Source organism: Eurytemora carolleeae, unplaced genomic scaffold (assembly GCF_000591075.1).
Source record: "Eurytemora carolleeae unplaced genomic scaffold, Eaff_2.0 scaffold15, whole genome shotgun sequence".
Taxonomy (NCBI): domain Eukaryota; kingdom Metazoa; phylum Arthropoda; class Copepoda; order Calanoida; family Temoridae; genus Eurytemora; species Eurytemora carolleeae.
The window spans coordinates 201,893-208,803 of NW_019396069.1; positions in this window are offsets into that span (position 1 = coordinate 201,893).

The following is a 6,911-nucleotide window of genomic DNA, read 5'->3' on the forward strand; positions in this document are numbered from 1 at the left end:
GAAAATACATATGTAAAATTTCTTAATGTCATATTCCTTTTCCAGAGTTTTAAAAAGTTTCATCAAACAAGGGCAAATCAAGACACATTTATAAAATTTGAATTTTCAATAATAGCATGTTACAAAAAAACTCGTTTACACTCTAAAAAGGAGCTAAGTTTTTTTCAAATTTACTAATCCCTATATCACTCCAACCTGATGGTTTAAACCTTGTATATTTCAATATTAATGGTCTACGACATCGGGTTGCAAAGATATATTAAATGAAAATTAGAGCTTTGGCATAAACTCATTTTCTTTAGTCTTTGCTCTTATAACGTTTTGAAATGTTTTCATTGACAGAATTATTGTTACGCTTTTGAAATTAAAACTCAGCCTAATAGTCTAACGTTTTATGAACAATATTTTCATCAGACATACATCTAACGTTAGACTAATCAATTTCGTATTTAGAGAAAAGTTATGAAACATTTTGATTTACCAGAATTACATTTTTTTAAATGTTATACATTACATTACTGAAATTTTACTCTGTAAAAAAATTTCGTGTCCTGATTATTAAAATAATAACCCATTTCTGCAACGTTGAATTTTTCATTATACTATAAGGGAAAACGTTTCAAAACGTTTTCATAAACAGTAATGCATTTTTCAGTAATACAACGTTGCACTTTTAATAAGTTGAACTTTGAAATAGAAATCCTTTCGTTACGATATTCAATCAAATCACAATTCATTTTCAAACGTTAGACTTTCAAGCTCCCTTTGGAAACATTTCTTTACGTTATGGTCAAAAAAGTTTTAGATATTAGAAAAATAACGTTACATTTCCACAAAACGCTAACATTGAGGTATGTTCCTCTAACGTTAATGTTTAACGTTAACCTTAGGTATGAGCTCCTATAACGTTAACGTTATATAGAATATATCCAAACGTTACACATTATTGTAACGTAACGTACAAAAACGTGCATTTTACGTTACTTTACACTATCGTTGACATCTCTAATATACAGGGTGTCCCAATAAACATGGGAATTCAGTGACGAATGCGATATCGTCTTTTTAAATAATTCTTTGATTTAGTATCTGATACCTACCGAGAAAGCTGTAATCTGTAAGAGTTTCGTCTGCTATGTTCACATTGTGTTTTGACTGGATAGGGTTGTACTTAGTAAAACAAGAAAATTGCAGTATACGAACAGAGTAAACTTGTCAGTCTTCACTGTTCATCTTGCGGAGACATTATAGACACATATTTGCATTCTTTTACCGTTTTCATAAAATAAACTCTAGCAGACATAATAATATTATGGCTTTAGAAATTAGGTATTACAATGCTAATTCATAACAACGACGATATCAAATTCGTCACTGAATTCCCATGTTTTTTGGGACACCCTGTATGTTTTCGTATAGCCGGCCAAACGGCAGGACCAATTGGGCTGTTATAGGATAAAAAATTTCAAATTTTTTTTCAACTTTTTTTTATTTTCAAATTTTTTTTTCATTATTTTCTAGGCCATATATATAAACTGATTACTGAACACCTTGCATAATGAACTGAGAACGCATTGTTGTGGAAAACTTCTTTAGGATTCATTTGAGACATATTTCACTTTTTAAAAGTCTATAAATCCTGAGTTTGAGCGCAAATTCAACGTTCAAAACTCGTGATTTGGAAATGTTTAACCAAATCTATTGTGTACAGAGCAGAAATAAAATCAGACCAGGATACAGTGGCATATATTGGTTCGGCATCTTACACATTTAAAGATGATGTATGTTTCCTACTTTTAGGATTTAAAAATACAAAAAAAGTACGGCACTTTCCAAATACATTTTTAAATTAAAGGATGAAAAGAAACTTTATGAAATAAAATGGTTTATTGAAAAGTAAGTATGCAGACTCATATCATCCAACTATAAAGAGATGAAATTTATGCAACACAGAAAAAAACCCTTATCCTCACATCTACACATCATCATCTTCTAAATCAGCGCAGTGGATTAATAAGCATAGAAGAAAAAATCTGTTATCATCGATTTAGCAAAATGTGATGTATCTAATAATTTGTATATTGCAGTTAAGTGCGATATTTTTTAAAGGAAAATTATTGCAAACAAATGTCTGTAATATTTTTTTAAAAATACGCAATATGTGATGAAAAAATCTTGGAATTTTAGTTGTTCAAAGAATTTTGAATACTGAGTCTGAGGATTGTCCATGAGGCGTGAAACATTGTGTTTAGTATAATCTTTTTTAACAAAATGTGAAGTTTAAAAACTGAAAAACATGTTAGCTATAGCCGGCCAAAAGGCTTGACCAACATGCATTATAGAGAATAGAATATATATTAGAGTGGAATTTAAAGGATCTCTCGGTATGAATTTTTCAGTCCCTTTCAGCTTGAAAGGGAGTTCAAAGTGTACAAATCATGTAAATGTTTACAAATTATGTGCAGTAGAGTACATTTATACATACAGTATGTTCCCTAGACTATTCATTTCAATTTCGAAATTTTTTAAGCTGTTAAATAAACTTTATAATGAAATAGGTGAATAAAAAACATCATTTGATTTATATTTATAACGGAAAATCATCGTTTGTAAAGTGAAAGGCAGAGAATCTATGTGAAATGATCATTGGACAATTATGAAACCAGCTAATTCATAATTTGGTTTTCAGTTAACATTAATTTTAGATTTTCTATAAAATGATGTTCCAGGGCCCAAAAGGTTATATAGCACAAATATGTGAAGTACACCTGCAGTATGGAAACAGTACAACAAAATGGCTGTTAGCCTGTTTTTCACTTTTTTCTAGTAAATTCCACTCCAATATATAATAATATATATTCTATTCTCTTTTCCAACATGGCTGTACATATTTGAGGAAACCCATGGGAAACCTGGGGGTAACATAGGCTAAAAAAATTGTAATGCTTTTTCAAAATTTGACATTATTTTTGGCAAGTGTTTTAAAATTCCACAGGCAACGCAGGGAACTTTATTATATTATGACTTCCTCTCCGTAAAAATCCATATGGCTGAGCTCCAATAAAAAGTATGAAAAATTAACGATGTTTTGTACATAGTTAATTTTTCATTTTTGATTACCCTTGATTTCTCGGACTTCGGAAGTTAACAATATAGATAATTATGTTTAACGAAATAAGCTCCCATTTGTACATATATTGTATGAAGTCATCGATTATCTTTCGCCACATTTGTATATAGTTGATTTTTCATAATATGTTTTAATTGTTATGATCTGAGAGTTACTTATAAAAACATTTATTCCTGTTTCGAGGATTTTTGACAATGAAGACGACATTTTCATATTTTCCAGGAATGTTCGAAAACAAGTTTTAAGCTAAATATTATTTAAAAAAAATAAAATCAAAACATATTATGAAAATTCAACTATATACAAATGTGGCGAAAGATAATCGATTACTATAGGTTGTAATATCTGAATAATTTGTTTGAAATTAAATAGATTTTTTTACGGTGTAAATCGTATGTTGCATCTTTCTGAATTTTTATGGACACTAGGTTCTTCGGTATTAGTCGTTTTTAACAATTTTCTCCTTATAGACGCAACAGATAGAAGTAAGATTAGTAGCGATCAAAAGCGCTTTTTATCGTATTAAGCCTATACCCCCTTTCATTTTTCGCGAACACTCCCTTTAAATAAAAGATAATTAGTCGATTGTGAGAGTTTAACTATTTTAAAGGTATGAATAAAAAGTTAACTTAATGGATTTTAGTAAAAAACTAAATGAATATAAATTAATACAAAATTTGTTTAATATTTGTTTTATTAGGTGCCAAAACAGGAACAACGAAAAGCAGGGAAATCCAGAAATGGAAAAACTAGGAGATATAAAATTAGCATTACAAATAAACTTAATTGGGCTTTAAAGAGACAAGTACAGTATTAATTAGATATTCATGTTTCTAATCTTGAAAACTGACTAATTTCAAGTGTGTGTTCTCATATATGTGATTTTTACATTTCCACTGCTGTAAAACTATGTATATGAATGGTCAACATTTATAATTTTTCAAACTAAAAAATATACATTACAAATTACTTTTTTTTACAGGGAAATATTCTCCATTTTTATGTGAAAAATATTGTCGTTTTCCTTACTAAACAAGTCTTAAATTCTAACCATTTACTCTATTGTTTCTGTAACAAAAAATTAATAAATTCATTCATGATCAGACATAGTTTTTCAGGGATAACATTGTCAATCTGAAATTCCACTCTAGAAATGGAGGCTCAGTTGAAATTAAGTCCTTTAAAACATTATAAAATGATTATATTAATATTTAATTAAAGGTGAACCTGTAAGCTCAGCACATTTTTGATTTGCATTTTCAACAGACTACACAGACTGCTTACCTCCTTTCACAGGGTGGGCTACGTTGACCCGGCACGACATGCTAAGTTTCTACGGCCACTTGTTGAGCATAATACCCATTCAGGGGTTAAGTTTTACAATTTTTAAATGAATACTCCAATTTTAAACATGAAACATAACATTTATGAATTCAGTCTTTTTTTTTGAAGATTTTGTGTTTCGTATCCAAAGGATCCTTAAATATACCTGAATACAGATGTTTGCTGATTGGTCGTGTACAGTACTTGTACACAATAGAACATGCTGTGGAAAATATCGCATATTTTAGCTGATAATCGATCTCTGTAACTCTCTTATCTCTGGTATTTTCATTCGTGTCAAATAGAAAAGGCACATTGGATTTAACGTGATTGATAAGTGCAAGTCCCACGAACTAATTAATACAATATGAACAATTATTTTCCAGAAAATGACGTCTTCTGATAATCAAATTCTTTGTTCTAACAAAACAACTTATAAACCATGAACAGTTGTTTCTTTAATTAATGATTAAAGGGACTGTATGCGTAATTTAAAAGACCCACCATGCAAATATGGCAATGCTCGATTCACAACAGTACCCTTAACAATTTTCTCTGATCAAGTATGAATTAGGTGCCCATGTTTTTTTTTTAAACTGGTTATTTTCATATGCGAGTTCTCTGCAAAAGGAACTAGCGCATTTCTTGCTTCTAAGAAGCGATGGAGGAAGAGTAAAATCAAACACTTTTTGATTCAGAAAAACGACGATATCTTCCACATTTTTGATCAGATTAAGGTTTCAAGGGTACCGTTGTAAATCGGACATTGCTATCTTTGCACGGCCGGTCACTTGAAATTATGCTTACAATTCTCTTCAAACTATAAGAGGTACGTAGTAACAGAGCTGAGATTTTAAAAGTTTAAACTCGAGTTAAACTTGGTCGTAGCGTCTACTTAGACCCAAATAAAGCAAAAGTCAAGACTCGGGTCTTCACAAGCTGACCATCGCAATTTTCGTTAAAACTATGATATTTGTATATTTAAAATCTCGGGAATTATTTATAATATCAAATTTGATTAACGGTATAAAATAAATAATAAACATACTATGAAAATAATGTACCTACGAAGAGTTCGAATTTTTAAAATTCACATCACCTTGTCACAGGCCACAGCTGACCTGTCGGCTACAGAGAGAAAGCTTTCTAAGCAGTCTCTCATTGGTCGAGTCAGAACCAATCCTCACTCAGGTTCTATCTAAGCCCAAGTCCGGGTTTTTCTCCGGTTTAAGCTTCAGATAATCAGATAATATTAAAAATAAACAACAAAACATTAATTTATTGAAAAGTTCCACGTAGGGAACAGGTAGGAAAACAAACTATGTGATACAATATGAAACATGGCCCCTTTCTTTACTTATAAAGTTTTTTAATGACCCCTCCAGAGTAGCAAGATGCATGGCTGCATTAAAAATCTACAAACAGTAGAAATCATCCTCAAATTAAAGCATGAAAAAATTATTATTATGCAACAAAATTCACGCTGAAAAGGAATGTGAATATGCTAATATTTTAAAAATTAACCAAACATGATTTATTATAGTTTGCAGTGTCAAATCAAATCTGATTTATTTTTAATATTCTAGAAACAACTGGAGGCTTATAATATTAAGTTTGATAGTTAATAGTTATATCGTTAGAACTGAAACCCGTTAATACAGATTGATAAGAATCTTAAAAATATTGGACCAAAATTGTACCAAAAATTAAGTAAATATTTTCTTTGAAAATTTGAATTTTTTTTTTTAAGTTTTAGGTTTTTTCTCTCGCAGAGATGGGGAATATAAATAAAGTCATCGATTATCTTTCGCCACATTTGTATGTAGTTTATATTTTATAATATTCTTTAATTAATTTTTTTACATTTACTTTTTTAGAAAACGTTTTAACCGGATTTCGAAAAATGTGAGTAAAAATGTGAGTGGTACGCGGCATTCTTAGATAGTTGCGCAAGCGACCAGAGAAATAATCAAATTCAAAACAAATTAATTAAAAAACATTATAAAATATAAACTATATACAAATGTGATATGGCGAAAGATAATCGATGACTATAGGTTGTAATATCTGAATGATTTGTTTGATTAGTATGAGACGTCTTTAACAATTTTCTCCTTATTGACGCCACAGATAGAAGTAAGATTAGTAGCGATCAAAAGCGCTTTTTTATCGCATTAAGCCTATACCCCCTTTCATTTTTCGCGAACGCTCCCTTTAAGAATATAAAACTAGCCCTGTATGATGTACGTAGTACACTTGTACGGGGGATTTTATACACAACTTTCTTAGGACTTTTTTTCCCGCAGACTTAAATTACTGAGTTCAAATTTCCCGAGACTTAGGACTTTTTTTCTAGGTTTTTCTTTTCCTCGGATTTAATTTTTACAGGACATTTTTTCCTGAGATCTTATTTCCTGAGACTTTACTGGCAGCCCCCATACTATTTTAGGAAAATAAG